The 21,737-nt window shown below is 38.7% G+C and overlaps 1 protein-coding gene across 1 annotated transcript in view; it reads right to left on the bottom strand.

Moving 5' to 3' along the window:
• The window catches only part of adissp (adipose secreted signaling protein), a 50,917-nt gene extending 41,409 nt beyond the window's left edge, over nt 1-9,508 (bottom strand). The window contains exon 1 of the mRNA XM_052134974.1: nt 9,324-9,508. The gene's annotated coding sequence lies outside the window, so the exon portion shown is untranslated. The remainder of the gene's footprint in view (nt 1-9,323) is intronic.
• Between the last annotated feature and the right edge of the window lie 12,229 nt (nt 9,509-21,737).

Below are 21,737 nucleotides of genomic sequence, written 5' to 3'. Positions count from 1 at the left end.
CTCTCTCTCTCTCGATGGATGAATGGCTAATTCTTGCTGTTAGAAATTTTCCAGTGCTCTATGATATGTCTCTTCCCGCGTACAAGGACATTTTTAAGAAAAATACTGCGTGGAAAGGTGTATCTGAGATCGCGGGGATTTTATGGACCCAGACAGAACGGCATTGTCAAGTCAAGTCAAGTGGTTTTTATTGTCGTTTCAACCATATACAGTTAGTACAGTACACAGCAAAACGAGACAACGTTCCTCCAGGACCATGGTGCTACATAAAAACAACAAAGGACCAACACAGGACCACATGAGACAACACAACAAAATAAAATACCTATATAAAAAACCTACATATACCTATATAAAGTGCACATGCAAACATGTGCAAAAAGTACAGGACAGTACAACAAATTTCTGACAATGAACAGGACAATAGACAGTGCAGCACCAACCAGTACTCAGTAGTGCAAAAAGATGACAGTTTCTAAAATGTAAACATAACATACTATGAGATAATGTTCTATGCACATAGCAGTTATTGAGGTAGCAGACAGTTATAAAGTGACAGTAATTAAAGTGCAACTCAGGACACGTGTGTGTCAAACCAGTCTCTGAGTATTGAGGAGTCTGATGGCTTGGGGAAGAAGCCAGTTACACAGTCTGGCCGTGAGGGCCCGAATGCTTCGGTACCTCTTGCCAGACGGGAGGAGGGTAAAGAGTTTGTGTGAGGGGTGTGTGGGGTCGTCCACAATGCTGGTTGCTTTGCGGATACAGTGTTTTTTGTAAATGTCTTTGATGGAGGGAAGAGAGACCCCAATGATCTTCTCAGCTGTCCTCACTATCCTCTGCAGGGCTTTGCGGTCCGAAACGGTGCAAGTCCCAAACCAGGCAGTGATGCAGCTGCTCAGGATGCTCTCAGAAGTCCCTCTATAGAATGTAGTGAGGATGGGGGTTGAGAGATGTGCTTTCCTCAGCCTTCGAAGAAAGTAGAGACGCTGCTGGGCTTTCTTGGTGATAGAGCTGGTGTTGAGGGACCAGGTGAGGTTCTCCGCCAAGTGAACACCAAGGAATTTGGTGCTTTTGACGATCTCCAAAGAGGAGCCGTCGATTTTCAGCAGAGTGTGTTCACCTTGTGCTCTCCTAAAGTCAACAACCATCTCTTTTGTTTTGTCGACATTCAGGGACAGGTTGTTGGCTCTACACCAGTTCGTCAGCCGCTGCACCTCCTCTCTGTATGCTGACTCGTCGTTCTTGCTGATGAGACCCACCACGGTCGTGTCATCGGCGAACTTGATGATGTGATTCGAGCTGTGCATTGCTGCACAGTCGTGAGTCAGCAGAGTGAACAGCAGTGGACTGAGCACACAGCCCTGGGGGGCCCCAGTGCTCAGTGTGGTGGTGGTGGAGATGCTGTTCCCGATCAGCATCTCCCTTCAGCAGAGGGAGGTGTCCAGGCCCAGCAGGTTCAGCTTTCCAATCAGGTGCTGGGGAATGATTGTGTTGAATGCTGAGCTGAAATCTATGAACAGCATTCGAACGTATGTGTCCTTATTGTCTAGGTGGGTGAGGGCCAGATGGAGGGTTGTGGTGATGGCATCGTCCGTTGAACGGTTTGAACGATACACAAACTGCAGTGGGTCTAGTGAGGGGGGCAGCTGGGTCTTAATCTGCCTCATGACGAGCCTCTCGAAGCACTTCATGATGATGGGTGTAAGTGCGACGGGACGGTAGTCGTTGAGGCAGGACACTGAAGACTTCTTTGGCATGGGGATGATGGTGGTGGCCTTGAAGCACGTTGGAACGACGGCGCTGCTCAGAGAGATGTTGAAGATGTCGGTAAGAACATCTGCTAGCTGGTCTGCACATCCTCTGAGCACTCTGCCAGGAATGTTGTCTGGTCCAGCAGCCTTCCGTGGGTTGACTCTACGTAGAGTTTTCCTCACATCTGCCGTGGTAAGACAGAGCACCTGGTCGTTGGGAGGAGGGGTGGACTTCCTCGTCATCACGTCGTTCTGCACTTCAAACCGAGCGTAGAAGTCGTTCAGCGCATCTGGAAGGGAGGCATCTCCCTTCCAGGAACAGGAAGGGAGATGCCTCCCTTTGCATTTGCATTTTCGCCGCAGATAAACAGCCGCTCTGGCAAACAGCACGCCTGGTTTCTCATTCATCTCTGATATAAAGCATTTTATGTACTGATTCCATTTATATTTTGTCTTTTCCCTCCAAAATGTTTGTTTTTAGTGGCAAGAAAAGAGATTCACTGTCAACAGCAATGGAATGACATCCGTGAATGTCATTTATAAACGTTACTAGGCAACCAGTAGTGGGAACACCCACTAGCGACTTCACCGCCAGCCACTGGCGACCTGCAGCGATAAAGTCGCTGGCAGTGTGTACGCACCTTAAGAGAATTGCAAATTCGATTGCAATAATTATTGCCAAGTATTTGCATCCTTACTCGGTTGTTAAAAACCTGGGCTTTCAGGGTATGTTGCGCACGTTGGAGCAGAGATACAACATCCCATCTCATAAATACTACACTGACACAGCGATCCCCACACTTATGTATTATACTCATGTATTCCTGGCACAAGTGTCTCTGCAGAAAGAGTTTTTTCTACAGCAGGAGATATAGTCACTGCACACTTGCATCTGAACATGTTGACCAGTTCCTGTTCTTACACAAGAACTTGCACATCACTAGCTAAACACATTTGCACCGTCACGCATGGTCACTTATTTCATATCAATATATGCCGTAAACAGACCAGAGTCTTACTAAGTTCTACAGAGTTTACTGTACTGCCCTCCACTTAGTTTGTCAGCCACTTATAAAAATGGTAGTCAACATATTGACTCCCCTCTGGGAGTTTTTGTTTTTTTTTATCTGAGGGACTCTTTTATGTTCAGGATTTAGTTTAACATCAGAAGCTTAAGACTCCTATTATACAAGTGCAATTTATATTATTTATTTAATTTAAGTGCAATTTACAAGTTATTCAGAAAGCATAATTTTTGTATGAGAGCTGCTAGTACAGAAAGCTTTGTATGATTTTTGGCTCAGCAAAATGTTTATTTTTTTTGTCTGATTTGACTTGCCACATTGCTTCCATTTGTTGTATTAATAAAAGTTATTGGAAGTAAATTAATTATGAATCATTACAAATATTTTGCTTTAAGAGTACAAACAAAAAAGAAAAAAATTCTGTATTGAAAAAAAGATGCATCAAGATGCAGCGATAATCGTTTTATAATCGAATCACAGCTGTCTGAATCGCAATCGAATCGTGAGGTGTCTAGAGATTCCCACCCCCAGCGCACAGTCCGCCAGATTTATCTCCTCACTAGAGCCACTTGTGCTAACTCGGACTGCTTCATCAACAATGGTAAACACAAGGCTGGATTTGCTTCAAAGCTAATGATGGATCAATACAAACTCTCCGTGACCCAACTTCAAATTTGTCATAAGTTTTACACTTTATACTTTAATATTTGAAATTTGGCTTTCTGAATTTTGTGCAAAAAACCTTCACTAACTTATCCCATAACAATGAAGCTGTAGCTGTTTCGGTTACTATATAAACTGATTGCCGTCCTCCACAATCCTGCTTGAGTGGTCATGCAATGAAGATTTTCCATATAATAAAACCGGTCATCATTTCAAAAAGGATTATGAAACGATAGTGGTATTTTAAACAATAGCCATTTTTCATATTTCATAACCCAACCTTTGTTATGCACAATACGGTAAGATGATTGACTTAGTGTGTTCTTCGTGTTATTTATAATTTTTTAACTGTTTAAGTTCTCCTGCATGGTTGTTGCTGGGGTATCCAGCAGGAAAGGCACAGCTTACTTCCAGAAAGGGGTGTGGGGAGCAGCAGCTCCTTTGCATTTAAAGCTACAGACACTAAAACAGCCCGTTTGGAACAGGGCTACATAACAGGGGTATGAAGGCATGGTAGAATAAATTAATAATTAATGAATATAAATAAGAATAGATTACAATGGACTTCAGAGGATGAACTGATGCCAACTCCAAACACAAGACATGGGATACATCATATGCCATTGCCTGAACCTAGGATTTAGGATAGACCTCACTGAAATTACCAGCCGGTTGAACTGTGATGCTCCTAACTGATCTCTGCCTGCATCACCTCAGTATAATGATGGACTACACTCTTATAAATGGAAAACATATACTATCAATTGATTGCCAGCAAAACCCTTCATCAACAAACTAACAATGACAATGCATCTATGTGAACTTGTGCAGTTAATCCAGGACATTAGTCATTAATCTTAGAGTTCATACACTATCTTTGTTTAAGCACTGACCCTTAAATAACTTCATTTAATACTTATAAACTATGACTTGCACTATACTTAACTAATATTGGCATTATATTCATGATGTTAGCCAGAGGGGAACTGGCCCCCACAGTGAGTTTGGTTTCTCCCAAGGTTATTTTTCTCCATTAACAAACATCTTATGGAGTTTTGTGTTCCTTACACAGTTCCCTTCGACTTGCTCACTGGGGTTCTAAATACAATTCATATTTTATTTTAAAAAGAAAATTTAAACAATTCACACTCGTATTTTATTAAACTACACAATGATGACTCCAAGACTTTATAGATATTACGGTTACAGTTTCTGTTAATGCATTATTTTCTGTAAAGCTCCTTTGAAACGATGTGTTTTGTGAAGGGCGAAATAAAAATGACTTGATTTGGTAGAATAAATAATCTGTGAGGTATTTTGATCTGAAACTTAGCCACATTCTGGGGACACCTGAGACATACGTATATTACATTGTGTAAAAAGGGACATAATAAGTCCCTTTTAAAAGGCTTGTATTGCTTTTGTTAAATCTGCCCAATACAGCCTTGAGACACAATGAACTCAGCCAGCTGTACTGACCATTATACAACTGGTCAGACATCCCGTAGAGTGCTGGATTAAGAGCAACTGGTGTTCTTGGGTGTCTTGACTAGAGACGCTAATAAATATGTCTGACTTCATGCTCACACCCTCTTGCCACACTATAGAATGTTATTTCCCAGTGGCATAGTGTCAAGTCTCCCTGCCTCACAATGTGATGGGTAGAATCCGGCCCAAGTGTTTTGTTTGCCCATTGCTGTGCCATTTCTACGGCCTATCCCGGCCATGCTTCAGTCCCCTCTAGTGAGCGGAACACATGGTCAAAATCAGGACAACAATATTCTCACACCCCTCTCTCTATGCAGTTATTTGAGGCAGTCTTCCCAGGGTGCCAAATTGTGTAGTTTGCATGGTAACCTGAGGATACATGCTTCAATCCGCTCTTAGTCCACCTCATTTCCACGGCATAATGTCCTCCACTTTTCCAATGCGGGATATGCCGGTTTAAGAGCAGGAAATCCAGTCAGTCCTCCGCAAGGGAGCAATAGATTTTGTTCCTCACGAGAGTGTTGCAAAGCCTGCACAAACATTCATTTTTTTGTCAGGAAAAAGGATGGCAGTATATGTCCTATCCTGGACCTGAGGAGTCTGAATCGGACACCCTGAATAGGAAAGCATATTTTGTTATACATCTGTCCCAGGGACTTTTTTTTGACTGAGGACCTGAATGATGCTTATTTCCATGTCCAAATAGCCCCTTGTCACAGGCAGTTCCTCAGGTTTTCCATATAAGTTTTGGGTGTTGCCCTTTGGCTTCTCTCTTGCACCTCGCACATTCACGAATTGTTTGCAAGCAGCACTTGCTCCCTTGAGACTGAACAGCATTCAAGTCATAAATTATCTAGACCTGGCAGATTCCACCAGTTTATGAGTCACGCACTGCTTGTATGGTCATGATCTCGCCCTGGAGAAAAACCATGTTCTACAAGAGATGAAAGACCAGGACAGAGGGCAGACTCAAAAGTGTGTGAGAAAACCAAGAGATTTCTTAAAAGTTCGCAAACTCAACGATTAAGTGTTTCAATTGAGGTCCACCTTAAAGTCCAATGATTTCTCTTCAGCATGGAGCTGAAGCTGTGATAATATCAGAAACAAGGTGGAATTACAAAGCACTTAATTTGTGAGGAATGTGAGGTGCAAGCTCTCTTACTAAATGTAGCTTTGTGCATGAACAGTCAAATGTGAATAATGATCATCATCATGCCCAGCACAGTTGGTTACTAGAGGACTATTTACATCTGAACATGCTTCAAATTAGAACTACCAGTCCAAGCCCAAAATGGCAAAACATCAAGCTTTTAATGGTCTTAAACACAAATCATTTGTCAGGAAATTAGCAAGAATTGAAGAGATAACTTAGTCCGTGAACGTTTTTCTCTTTGATTTCTTTAAACGTTTAAGCCTTGTAGGTATACTTGCAAACAGCTTTTTACAGAAAGAAGAGTCACTTCTTGGTGGTCTTAGCAGTGTGGCAAGAGCATTGTCTTGTTGAAAAATAACAATCGTTCTTCTTTAGAAAACAACTTTTCAATTGTGGGAAGCAACCCTTTCTGCAATATTCTCATTTCACAGTGAAGCAGCTCACTAGTCCCAGCAGCTGAAAAGGCTCCCCACGCCATGACACCTTTTATTCCATGTTTCACTGTGGTAGAGATGCATTCACTGTTGTATTTATCATCATATCTTCAAAGACACCTCTCTGGAGCATCACCAAAATAAATAATGATTCATCACTCCACACAACTCTGCTGAACCATTCGGAATCAAACATTCCATATTCTGACAAAAACTTAATTCTGTCTTTGATGTTTTTCAGAGACAGCAATGGCTTTTAAACATCTAGAAACAAAACCTGCATTAGAGAAACTTCTAGTTTGGTAATGGTAATCAAGATACGATTAATCATATCTTACGATATACTATAATAATAATACATTTTATTTATTTGGCGCCTTTCTGGACACTCAAGGTCGCCTTACAACAACGAAAAAGGTACATTAAAACAAAATAAAAACTAAATTTGTTAAAAACTAACATAAAAACATGTTAAAAAACATCAGTTAAAAACAATACAGGAGGATAATGCAATAGTAGTCACAATGAGTAGGCTTGTCTAAACAGATGAGTTTCAAGTCTGGATTGGAAGTGTTTGAGAGAATCAGAGTTGCAGAGGTCAGGGGGGAGAGTGTTCCAGAACTACACAAGCTAAAGTATCACAATACCACACAATAGTGTGTTAATTCTTAACACAGTTTGTCATAGTCGTTCTTAGAAACTAGCGATTCCCTTTGTTGCTCCAGAAGTGGTGAAAATAACTGATGGATGAACTGGGAGAAGGCTCAAATGGATTAACTTTTTACATTCATTCCCACATCAAAACAACCAGTTCAAATGGCAACAGTTTTAAACTTTTATACAATTTCTGTGATTATCTGAATGTTGGTAACATAAAAATAAAGAGATTGTAACATTGAAAAGACTGTTTCATTATTACAACCGCTTCAGCCTCTCTAGCAAATGCAAAAGCAGATTACCGGTACACATACACACTGGTTTCGTCGCACACCTCAGGGATGTGATCAAACCGATCTGGGCTGCATTTCCCAAAAGCACCGTAAGCGAAGTAGACCATAGAATCCATTGACACCAATGGTCTCTATGATCAACTTAAGCTTACGATGCTTTTGTGAAATGCAGGGCTGATCATAAGTGCAAAGTTACCGCCACAATGCATTTGAAATTGGAAAAAGATAAGTGAAACATTCCATTTTTCAGAGAAACCGTAAATCTTAAGATAAAGCATTTAGGTTAAATGAAATGGCAAAAGCAGTGGTATGTGTCTGAAGGCGTTTAATAAGGTTGCTGGCGTTTCCCCTTTTGGCTTGAAATCTTTGTAGACATTCTTGGCAAATGGGTTTTCCTGGCCTCATCAGGCAAAACCCAAAATAATTCAAAATACCACTGCATAAATAGTGTTTTTTTTAAAAGCTTCTCACTCTCCAAAGTTTTATTTAAATTAATATTATCCAGTAGGAGACACGACCACCAAGTTAACATAATGGGATTCAGACGTGAGTGTTTGAAGCTGGGAAAATCCACACACTGAAAAATAAACAATACCATATAAGGGGCAAATTCTAAACAGCATTTTGCACTCTTAAAGGGCAACGCATTAATGGGAAGCCACTAAAAAGACTACTTATTTTATGTTATTACAGACATAGGTCCGATTCAAATGAAGGTTATATAATATATTCACTATCACATTTACTACATAACATATGGTACTACCATATTAACGGAATGTGACCGGTTGGAGGGCAGGGCCTGGTCTTTTCCACTGAACTGCTTTACACTGGTGCCGAAAACCTGGAAAGGAGGTGGCGAGAACTGGCTAGATAATATAAATGATATTTAATATAAAACTAAACCAAAAGACACACCCACACACATATGACGGACAACTGCCCATACGTTCTCTCTAAGTCGCACCACCGTCAGCAGTCGGCCTTTATCACTCTCGGAGGCTTGATCAGCCTGATAAGGGACCGGGTGTGTAAAATCACGACCCGTCCCCACCCTCCGCGCGGTACTAACGTTTTAAAATACTGTGGCACCAGCAGCATTTGGAAGCTTCAGAATCACGATACTACCTTAGCTCTGGTATACCATGCTAGGTTAGGGCAGGGCGATGTAGCCCAAAATCAACAGGTAGCTGGCTGCAGTTCACTAAACGACCTCAGGTGTCTTTAATAAATAGGGTTTCTGATTCTTACATGCCGCAGCTTGAAATTATTGACTTTTTATGATTATTGATTTTCACCTGGTAGATGATAATGCAGGTGAAAGCCTTACTGTTTCCCACAGTTTTCACTAAATTACCACAATTTAGAGTAAGATTTTATCTTATTCATTGATGAAAAATCTTCATACACATCTGACGAGAGAATTCTCGTTTTCTATATTGAAGCTACACTGTGACTTTCCAGAGACATTTTGAGATCAAACTGGAACCATAACCTGGACTGCATAGAGTAGGTGCATGCCATGCAATTATTATCACATCAAATGAAACTTCTACACGTCTATTTCAGCACATTAACTGTTCGAAACCCCCTTTAGTTTCTCTGTTGCATCACAGGAGTTGCTGTGACAGCAAAAAGCTTTCAATTCCTGTTTGATGTTGAAAAAGCAATAAATGCATGCTGGTCTATTAAACCCGTACATGCATCATACTGAAAATACACTGAAACAATGAAATGTCATATGCACAATCATATGCAACTACACCCAGTGAAAGCGACCGATAGACGCGTGTGTCGCGTCGGTTCGTCCTCTAATAGTCATGCATTTAGTAAAATAAAACAGTTTGAAATATATTCACCAGTTTTAATGAGGCTCCAAACTGTCTTTGCAGATGTTAGCGTTAAGTCGGTGAATCTCACGTTAAAGCCTCCAGACGCTTCACAAGTTGTACGAACCCCAAATCAACAGATCCGTTTCAGCAGACGACATGATCTGCAAGCACCACCACTTGCCCGAGTCCCGACTTCAAATATAATTTATGAAACACAACTTCCGCGTTAATCACGTGGGTCTTTAACGGAACTACATGTGTATTAACAGCGTCTTTAAAACGCCTTTTATGAGTGATTGCGCCATTTCTAATACGCACCTGTTCCACTCGATCCTGCAATGAAATAATTTACAAAGTTGCAAGAAGAACGTCGTCAAGAGTTTCGAATCAATTTTAACTTTTTGAAAGCGTTCGAAATGCACAGTACGCTGACGGCATCTGCTGGGCACAAAAATGCAACGGACAAACTCGACTCGGATACAAGCAGAGATAACTTAGTAGAGATGGGCCACTTCTATTAAAATTAATGGGAGAAATTGGAACGCCCAACGGTCAACGGATGTAGAAAAGAAGTCCCGCCTTACAGTTAAAAGAGCCATTCATTTTTTAGAAACAGACATCACCTGTCAATCAACCTTGAACGTGCATGCGCATTAGCTATACAAGCAGGGAAAATTGCGTTGTTTAGGTAATATGTGGTAAAAAATTACATTTTATGATTCCAGCATTGTCAGATTTTATTGTTGCCTTAAAACATGTTCTATGATCGTAATCTTGACCAACCGTTTTTTAGATTTTGGTATTTCTTCATTCAAGTAGATGGGAGCTGCACTAGCATGACTGGAAATGAAGATGGCCGACAGGACTTGCTAGAAGACTCTGGAGACAAGAGCTCACAATTTGCAAATTACTTCCTTTTGGTTTTATTTAAGGGCAATGTACAAAATCCCTAAACACACACACACACACTTATATAAACGTGATAATATGTAGACTAGAGTTGTTCTCTTATGCAATGTGTACAGTATATAGTTTGTCAACAGTTTACATTTGCCTGCATAGTCTATTCATTCTTTCATGCCTATCCCTTTAGCATTTAGCTATTATGGGACTAGCACAACACAATAAAGTGTTTATAATATAAACTCTTAATTGTATGGGGGGAAATAAAATTCCAATGATTTAGCATGTATTTTTGTCAAAGATGATTGACATGCAGCTCTGGGAAAATGAGGAAATGAGCTGAAAAACTTTTCGTTTATTTAAAAGGATTTCTATTTGGCCCACAGCAGTGTGTAACGTTATAAATTGTCTTTTTATTTTTTCCAAGCCTATTAAAATTGTAATCAGGTGAAATTAAACAATATAAATACTACAACTTGTTCTGGAGACTTAAATGTCTGTTGTAACATTTATCACACTTTTGGGTAATTCTCAGGAACCAAATAAGCTACACCACCAATGTTTTGGCACAAAAGAGGTACATTTGTCTGTTAAGTACTCATACCAACCACATATTTCTACCACATAACTATTTGAGCACCTTTTAAATAAAGACAAGCAAATTAAATATTACAATTGACCCCAACCGCAGGGTCAGTTGAAACATAGTATGAGGTCAGTTCAGTATAATCAGGGTTCATACAGATGCTTCAAAGTTAAATTCAAGGACATTTCAAGCACATTTTTATTTGTTTTCAAGGACTATGCTCGAGATGCCATTAAAACTCATTCTTTAATTGATCATTTTAAATAAAAATATTTTATTCCCTCAGTTCATTTATTTTTATAAAACACCACTTATTACAAGTACAACAATGTGCATACACACACACACACACACACACACACACACAAACATATATATATATATATATATATATATATATATATATATATATATATATATATATATATATATATATATATTAACATTGATAACACCAATGCCATGAAATTAAGGGCTTTTTTTAAGGGCATGCTGTTCGGCCTTGCACTAATGATTATATTAAAAATAATTACAAAATAAATACACAAATAACTTTAAATGTCATAGACATGGTGTACCAGCTGAAGGGGACAAGGATTTTTTTTTCAAGCCATTTCATAGCATTAAATGTTAGGTTATAGAATAATACCTTTTATTTTGTTTTTCTCTATTTGAAAGCTATTTCATGACTAATAAAGTCAAGGGACATGTTTGCCAACATATTTTGATATTTGACCCAAATGTTGTCAGAAATAACTTATCTTGTGAGACACAAAGCTGTCTTTACACCAGGGGGCACTAGAAAGCTAAACTAAACTAAATCCTGCATTGATCTTCATTCAAATCTCAAGTTTACATCTCCTATAATTTTTTAAATTAGATTAAAACTGATAGTTGCAAGAATTTATACTTGTTAAGTCCACCACAGCAACATCTATAAAATATGTATTATATATATATATTATATATATATTAGGGCTGTCGATTTAATGCATTAATTCAGTGCGATTAATTGTATTAAAAATAACGTGTTAAAAAAATTAACGCAATGCCCCCAGATCGTAATATGGAAGATTCCTGAGAAACGCAAGCTTGTAGTACCACCTGTTTACTCCAGAGGGCAGTAAGTGAAAGTTCAGCTGCATGACAACTCGCAGTTAATACAGTGAACAGAACGACCAACCAGCAGACAGAACAACATATGTTATGTTCTTGCGTTCAAACACTTGATGGAGAGCAAATTCGAACTTTAAGTGATCTCAAGATGTGTTTTAAGTATTAAACTATATTTAACTTGACACAGTGGCCTAAACATTTTATGTTTATGACGCAACTCACCCGAGACGCTACACAAGCATGTCTGATGCTTGTTGAAATTCTTTAAACAAGCCCTCAAAATAAATCTTGAACTGATTGACAAATTCACTTGGTAAATGGATTGCTGTGATTGGCTTATGATCAATAATATGGTAGTAAACAATACATTGTATTCTAAAGCCGTTTTATTGTATTGTCTTATCAATGATTAACTTCTGCCACAAGAATGTAATGCATATTAATTATCTGAATATATATATATATATATATATATATATATATATATATATATATATATATATATATATATATATATATCATATTTAAAGATAACTATGTATAATTATTTCATCATTATTCATCATTATTGAGTTCTTGTTATATGAGGGGCTTTCTCAGCAAATATTTGTATATTTAAAAAAAAAAAAACTCCATATTGCACAATATTTTTACCAGAAAAGCAACTTTTCACTTTCAAATAACATTTTACGTGCTGTTTGAATTTCAGCATAACAAACAGACATAGCCTATCTTCATAAGAGAAAAAAAACATACCACTGTAATTTATTTAATTTTATTTGCTCGGGGGCAAAAAACAAACAAACAAGAGCTTAACATGAGTGAATTTTACTGGCACATAAGACAAATTCAATGGAAAGAGTATTCCAGCTTAATGAGTGTAAACGGAAACATAAGAAAGCTTATTCCTGTTGCCTTAATGGCTATACACATGCTATCAAGCATGAATTAGGTGCACTATTCTTCCTCCTCGTAGGTTTGGATACTGGCTCAATGTCTTGTTCACATCCAGATGATCTCCTGCAAATAAAGTTAATATGTAATTACTTTTTTTTCAGTTTCATTCATGAACTGCATTCGAATGATGCTGCATCCATGCCCCTAGCTGTCAGTGTAGTTCAAGATGACATTTTGCAGCTTAAATGTTTTCATTTACGTGTATACCAAGTATTCCAATGTGCATCCATTGCATAATTATTGCAAAGTAAGAACATTGTATACATCAAATCAACCGTTATTTACCTTCAAAAACAAGAGTCATTTTCTCTGGTTTTTTCCCAGCCACTTCACAGGCCTCCTTTAGTATAACTGAGATGCTTTCAAGTGGGAACACGTCCACTCTTATGGGCTTTCCAGCACATTTCACAATGAGGTTTATCTTTTCCACTTTAGCAAGTTCATCAGGGAGAGGAGATGAGAGAGTATACTGTGGTGGTGTCTGTGGAGCATCTGAAATAAAATAGCAAAAAAAAAAAGGAATGAGCCATTTCAAATTGATATGATCACTTGTTGTAATAAGATGTTTAGTCAACTACAGATTTGGGCTGTATGAAGTGCAATTTTGAGTGACATGAATTATTTCATTCAGTACATCCCTACAGTTGTTTACATTCTGTGTGCATCGAATAAAGCAATGCAAGTTCACTTCCATTATTTATTTTTTGCATGTCAGTATTAATAGAGCACATGAAGAGCACATTACATTTAGTAACAATTACACATAGTGTAAGTGCAAACACCTGCTCTATTACATTTCATATGCAATCACTAGTACACATTTTGTGATATATGCAATATTTATTCTATTGCATACATATGCTCTCACCAGTAAACAAAATTAAACAGCATTTGATTTGATACATTATTGAATTTAAAAAGTGGATATTTCAAACCAGAATAAAGCCAGACCTGATTGTGATTTTGCAGTGAATTGTGGGAGACTACTGCCCTCCTGAAACTCCGCTGGCACACATTTGTGAGGAGCCTGTTTGACTGTGACATCAGCTAAAAAGGAAAGGTTTGAGAGGTTGAGCGAGTCATTACATTTTGAAGAAAGATTGCAAGACAAACATTTCTTTCTTTGGAGTGATGTGCACTGATGAATCGTGCACAATCAGACCAGAAACGTGAATTAAATTCACTCACCCTCATGCCATCACAGACATGTATGACTTTGTTTCTTCTGCTGAACACAAATGAAGATATGATAGGTGTGGGTGAGAAACAGATCAATATTTTCAGTCCTTTTTTCCTATGAATTCTAGGGATGCACAGATACACTTTTCTCTTCCGACATCGGAAATCTCAGAATCGTCCGATACCAGTGTTGTTTTTTTTGCATAATCAGGTTAGAATATCTTTACATTATTGAACTGTGGAACTATTTGGGTGTACTCTTAAATATGTAAAGAAACACAAACCTCTATCTACACATTATTTCAATATAAATGTATCGCTTATTAAGAAACACTTTATTATTAACTAGTATACTGAATAATGTAGCAGCAAAATTAACAGTAATTCCAGTCTTCACGTCTTCAGTAGAAAGAAACCAGTGTTTATTTTTGCCTTTTTAATTAGTTTGTAATTAAATGTTTCAACTTGCATCTGGACTTTAAAGGATTCAGATCTCTTATTTGTTCAATTTAGTTGTAAGACATCAGTCCACTTTTCATTCACACAGTTATTTTTTGGAAACCATTCAATTTAAATATTGTTATAAATTGTAAACAAATACTAATGATGACAATAATAATAATTAATAATACATTTCAATAAAACAGTAATATATTTAAATCGTGCACTTTTTAAACCCTCATGCTTTTATTTTGACATTCTGATCTCTCCAGGATGTCCTGTATGTGTCTGTTTGAAAGCAAGTTCACAGTAGTTTAATTCAATTCTTATTCAAACTCTGGCCAAATGCACCTCCGGTGCCGTTCTAAATGCATATTATAAGTGAACTGAACTATTGGGCATCTACATCTGAGATGTTGTTCTTGAGTAGCACTCAAATATTGTGCACAACTGTGAAAGCTAAAAATAGCCATTCACAGAGTTATCCCACGTCTTCAAGTGGCTTTGTATAATATACACGAGTCATATGACATGGATTGTACCTCTGGGGTCGTATGGATTACTTTTATGCTGCCTTTATGTGCTTTTTGGAGTGCTTCAAAGTTCTGATACCCATTCACGTGTATTGTATGGACCAACAGAGCTGAAATATTCTTCTAAAAATCTTCATTTGTGTTCAGCAGAAGAAAGAAAGCCACTCATCTGGGATGGAATGAGGGTGAGTAAATGATGAGAGAATTTGAAATTTTTGGTGAACAGTGAATAGGGTAGCATTTTAACTTTGTATTGCATTAAATACTGCAGTTTGAGCCTTAAATCGCACTGAATATACATATACATGTGTATGTGCACACACACACACACACACACACACATCAAACAGCCACAACATTAAAACCACCTGCCTAATATTGGTAGGTCCCACTTGTGCCTCCAAAACAGCACAAAACGCATCACAGAATATAATTCTGAGATGATATTCTTCTAATAACAATTGTACAGAGTAGTTATCTGAGTTACTGTAGACTCTGTCAGTTCAAACCAGTCTGGCCATTCTCTGTTGACCTCTCTCATCAACAAGACATTTCCATCCACAGAACGGGCACTCACTGGATGTTTTTTTGTTTTTGGCACCATTCTGAATAAATTCTAGAGACTTTTGTGCATAGAAATCCCAGGGGGAACTCGTGCCAGGTGGTTTTAATGATGTGGCTGATCGGTGTATATTGATATATTTATATATTATACCGCTAAAGTAGTTATTATAATATACATTGTGTCAAAAAAATTGACAGGTTTTGATTGATGAATGAGTAATTGCTCAGTGACCACGAAGACCCCGCCCTCCCTCCCTCCTTCCCTCCCCCACCTTCCCCATTCCGGTGTGTGTGTTTTGTTGTGGTATGACATGTTTGGTCATCTGATCTGATATAGGCCTGCAGAGGTATCCGCCCCCATCTGTGTATTTAAAAAGTAGACAATTATTAATCTTTTATATTTTATGGTGAAATGAGCAGTCAAAATAATGTATGGTATATGATGAAATAATTCATTGTTGTAATCATTGAGTTGTTTTTTCAGAAACATGTTGAAGTAATGTGTGTGTGGGGGGGCATTTGGATTTTATTATTATTATTGTAAGACATAAAAAGTAGTATTATGTTTTAAAAGGCGTTTAAATGATGTGTCTTTAATGAGTGTGCAATGCTTGGTGTCAAACATGGTACAAGTTTTTTATTAACAAAAGGTTGAAAATGTGTTTTCTAAAACAGTGGATATTGGATGAGGCAAAATCAAAGGATGGTCGCTTTAAAATAAGGATTTAATGGTTAATGATTGTTATTTACTTTTTAACAGAGGGGAAAATGTGTTTTTAAACAGCTCTCAGAATCCCATATGGTCTAGAGGCGGGGTCTTCACGGTCACTGAGCAATTACTCATTCATCAATCACAACCTGTCAATTTTTTTGACACAATGTATATTATAATAGGGTGGGACGGTGGTGCAGCGGTTAGCACTGTCGCCTCACAACAAGAAGGTCGTGGGTTCAAACCCTGGTTGCCCCGGCCTTTCTGTGTGGAGTTTGCATGTTCTCCCCGTGTCTGCGTGGGTTCTCTCCGGGTACTCCGGCTTCCTCCCACCATCCAAAAGACATGCAGGCTAGGTTAATTGGTGTCTCCAAAAAAAATTAGTGTGGATGTGGATGTGAGTGTGAGTGTATGTCTGTCTATGTGTGGCCCTGCGATGGACTGGTGACCTGTCCAGGGTGTCCCCCGCCTTTCGCCCAATGTTAGCTGGGATAGGCTCCAGCCCCCCGCGACCCTGTACACAGGGTATATATAATATAATATAATGGTATATTATAATAACTACTCGCTAAATGTGTACCAGTCAAAAGTTTGGATACACCTACTCTTTATTTATTATCACCATTTTCCATATTTTACAATAATAGTAAAGTCATGAACACGATGCAATAACACTAATGAAAATATTGAAATGTAGTGACTGAAAAATATTAAACAAATCAAAACTCTCATGTTTTATCTTCTTCAATTTAGTCACCCTTTGCCCCAATCAATTAAAAACAGTCTAATCATCTAAATTAACTTGATAAGATAGATGTGCTTCATACGTTTGTTTGAATTCTTTGATGGCTCGGCCTGATTCTGACTCGGAGTTGAACTGCTGCCTTGCCACGGAATGATCATCTGCCCCTTCAAAGCATATCACACATGAAAAGTTTAAAGTAATATTGAAATGACTGAAATATCACAATGCTTTGTTAAAGGGGTCATGACATGAGAAATCAATTTCTTGCTATTTTGACTTGTAAAATGTCATTGTATTTCCTGACACGAGATGCGTACGGAAACCGCAAGACGAGACAGGGGAACCGCAGGGCCGACCGTCTCTCATGTTTAACTGTTTTCACTGTTGTCAGATTTATATACACTGAAAATACATTTAAGTGGGTTTTACTTCATTTATTTCAAGCAGAAATAGCTAGTAAATTTAACAGACCATATTTTTTAAGTAAAGCCAACACACAATTTTTGCTGACTTAATTAGAAACTCTCAAGTAAAGTTTACTTTGCAATTCTCTGTTTAATAAATGTTATCACTGAATTAAGACATGCTTGTAAAAGTGCTCCAGCACTTCTATGTTTTTTAATAAACAGATCATTTTTTGGATCATGAACAGTTAATATTGAGTACAAAATGAACTTCAGACAAAACAAGAAACAAAATCAACGATAAAAATGTTGTGACTCAACTTGCAAACAGTGAAATGCAAGCTCATTAATTATTCAAGCCCGCTGACTGCTGGGAACTCCGGCTTTGAAAAGTTAAGTACATTTTATTCAAATGAGCAAATAAACAAGACAAGATTTTCTACTTTAGGACTGATACATGATGACGTGCTATAAAGATAACAAACATTCATAAATAATATACTTATAAATTCGAACATTACTTTTTATGTTTGAATAAAGTACAAATCTAAAATGTACTTAATATTAATAATAATATTTATAATATTAAAACTTAGTCAATGCAGGAAGTACTTCATTTTTTCTGCTATATTTATTTCACCACAATATATAAATATACAAAAAACTATTTCAGTGCATTATTTTATCACCAAATCACCATGTCTAATAAGTACTGGGGAGGAACAGTGTTGGAACAGTGTTGCAGTTTTGTACAGTTTTCTATTATTCCAGTCGAACAAGTAATCTGAATGCATGCTTCACATAAATTGGGATATATGGTGATCAATGATTGCCTGGACTGAGTTCTTTTTGGGAATTTTTAAATCGCCTGCACGTTTTCATTCTTGGAAAAAACAGTTCCACACGTTTTTGGCAGGGAAGTTTTCTCTGTAAAGATGTTAGCCAATCATAACAGTAGGTGTGTCAACTGTTGAAGTGAGTGGGCGAAGTACACAAAACACCGACATTATCAGTCAGAGGACCAGACACAGGGTTGTAAAAATGTAAAAAGTAAAAAAAAAAACTTTTACAAATGACTTTTGTTGGTGCAACCTAGTCACTTCATATCATATAATAGTTTAGTCTTAAAACCAATAAATGTAGATGTTGTCATAGATATTAGCACATTTTAAATAACATGACAAATCGTTTTTACAGTGTAAGTCAAGTAAAATTTTATTATTTTAAGCTTATCTGATTATGCTGTCAGCTATAAATAATTTGTACATATTTAAACATTTACCATATTCAATTTCATTCCACATACTGGATTTACTAATCTATAACAATAGTTGTAAATTAATGTAAAGGCAATTTAACAATGTGAAGGAATGAAAACTAACTTACCAGACTAGTGGCATGGCTGTAGATTGTGCCCATGTCTTAATTGGTATCCAGATTTGGTTTTCAAAGTAGGCAGCTGAACTCCTTGCAGACTGAAACCAAGCCCTTTATCATCATTATATATACACACACATCTTACTTTCACTTTCTTTCTGTTTCAGTAGATCCTTCTCTGGGCTTTCCCTAAAAACATTTTGGACTATTGACTATTGTCTTTAAATATTTTTTCCCCCCAGAGATCAATTAAGTCAAATAGTTGCATTTTCAGTTCATTTCCAAATGAAATTGAGGGAAAAGTTCACCCAAAAGTGAAACATCTTTGATCATTTACCCCCTCTTATCAGAAGAAATAATAATAAGAAGAAAATTCAATACAGCTGTTCCTTAGACAACAGTTACTACAGCTGACAGAGATGGGCCACTTCTATTCAAATGAATGGGAGAAATTGGAACATCTATTAGTCAAAGGATATGGAAAGTTAGTCCCACCCTAAAGGTAAAAGAGCCAATCACATTTTAGATACAGACATCGCCTGCAAACAACTTGAAAAAGCGCATGCTCATTAGGCATACAAGCCAGGAAAATTGAGTTTTTAGCGTGACCTGGGGTAAAGAAACACAATTTATGAAACCATTGTTGTCAGATTTTACTGCCGATTTGAAATATATTCTTTGATCGTAATCTTGACCAGCTGTTTTAGATATTTCGGTCTTTCCCCATTCAGGTGGATAGAAGCTGCACTTGTGTCAGAGATTATTTAGCAGAGATCGGCCACTTCTATTAAAATTAATGGGAGAAATTGGAACACCCAAATCAAGAAGCTCTGACTGCCCAATGGTCAACGGATGAAGAAATGAAGTCCCACCTTTCACCTTTTAGATACAGAAATCACCTGTCAATCAACTCTAGAACGCGCATGCGCATTAAGCCCGCTATACACTGTAGGATTTTTACAGTCCTTTAAGATTGTTACTTTTCAGACTGTACGATATTAACGCATTGAGATCGCCATGGCACACTGTGCGATGTTTTTGTCAGACTGTACGTTACACATCGGTGGTCCCAATCGTCCCTATCAGTGAACAATGATTGTTAATATAATAGAAGTATATACTTCGTTAACAATGAATAAAGCAAAATGGTGAGATTTGCTCAGAGGAGCATTTTTTTCCCTTCTTTCTGAAAGTCAGGGAATCATAATTTCCTTTTCTCCAATGCCACTCCATCACCTGTCAAATAGGCCTATAATAAGACATCCTGTTCACAAATACACAAAATTACAGATGTTAAGAATGAACGCGAGTGCAGGAGGTAGCCTACAGTAATAATTAGCAACTACAAGCAAATATTGAGTGTGGAAAAAAGAAGACTTGAGGCCCAAAAAATGACAAAGTTTTGCATTCACATAGGGAAAACAAAAAAGGTGGGTTAGTACATCTTTATCCTCTTTTAGATTAGCAACCTATCGGCCACATACAATTTCAAGGCTTATAATATATCCTGCTTGCAAAGTACCTATGGATAATGCACAAACATGACATAGATTTCTATTATTGTATCCAGTTGTATTGGCTGGTTTGGATTAAAACGTCCCATCCATCCATCCATCCATCTTCAACCGCTTATCCGAAGTCAGGTCGCGGGGGCAGCTGCTCCAGCAGGGGGCCCCAAACTTCCCTATCCTGAGCCACATTAACCAGCTCTGACTGGGGGACCCTGAGGCATTCCCAGGCAGGTTTGGAGATGTAATCTCTCCACCTAATCCTGGGTCTTCCCCGAGGCCTCCTCCCAGCTGGACGTGCCTGAAACACCTCCCTATGGAGGCGGCCAGGGGGCATCCTTACCAGATGCCCAAACCACCTCAACTGACTCCTTTCGACGCAAAGGAGCAGCGGCTCTACTCCAAGCTCCTCACGGATGACTGAGCTCCTCACCCTATCTCTAAGGGAGAAGCCCGCCACCCTTCTGAGGAAGCCCATTTCGGCCGCTTGTACTCGCGACCTAGTTCTTTCGGTCATGACCCAGGTGAGGATAGGAACAAAAATTGACCGGTAGATCGAGAGCTTTGCCTTTCGGCTCAGCTCTCTTTTCGTGACAACGGTGCGATTGAGCGAGTGCAATACCGCCCCCGCTGCCCCGATCCTCCGGCCAACCTCCCGCTCCATTGTCCCCTCACTCGTGAACAAGACCCCGAGGTACTTGAACTCCTTCACTTGGGGCAATACCTCCTTCCCTACCTGGAGTACGCACTCCATCGGTTTCCTGCTGAGAACCATGGCCTCAGATTTAGAGGTGCTAATCCTCATCCCAGCTGCTTCACACTCAACTGCCAAACGATCCAGTGAGAGCTGAAGGTCATGGACCGATGATGACATGAAGACAACATCATCTGCAAAAAGCAGCGATGAGATCCCCAGCCCACCGAAACGCACACCTTCCCCACCCCGACTACGCCTCTATATCCTGTCCATGAATATCACAAACAGGATTGGTGACAAAGTGCAGCCTTTGCGGAGACCAACCCCCATATGGAATGAACTCGACTTTGTGCCGAGGACCCGGACACAGCTCTCGCTTTGGACGTACAGGGATTGGATCGCCCTAAGAAGGGACCCCCGCCCTAAGAAGGGACCCCCCCACCCCGAACTCCCGCAGCACCTCCCACAGTCTCTCCCAGGGGACCCGGTCATATGCCTTCTCCAGATCCACAAAACACATGTAGACCGGATGGGCATACTCCCAGGCCCCCTCCAGGATCCTTGCGAGAGTAAAGATCTGGTCCGTCGTTCCACGGCCAGGACGAAAACCGCATTGTTCCTCTTCAATCCAAGGTTCGACAATCGGCCGAACCCTCCTCTCCAGCACCTTGGAGTAAACTTTACCAGGGAGGCTGAGAAGTGTGATACCCCTGTAGTTG

The sequence above is a fragment of the Xyrauchen texanus genome, chromosome 1 (genome assembly GCF_025860055.1).
Source record: "Xyrauchen texanus isolate HMW12.3.18 chromosome 1, RBS_HiC_50CHRs, whole genome shotgun sequence".
NCBI lineage: Eukaryota > Metazoa > Chordata > Actinopteri > Cypriniformes > Catostomidae > Xyrauchen > Xyrauchen texanus.
This window is presented reverse-complemented; position numbering and strand designations above follow the sequence as displayed.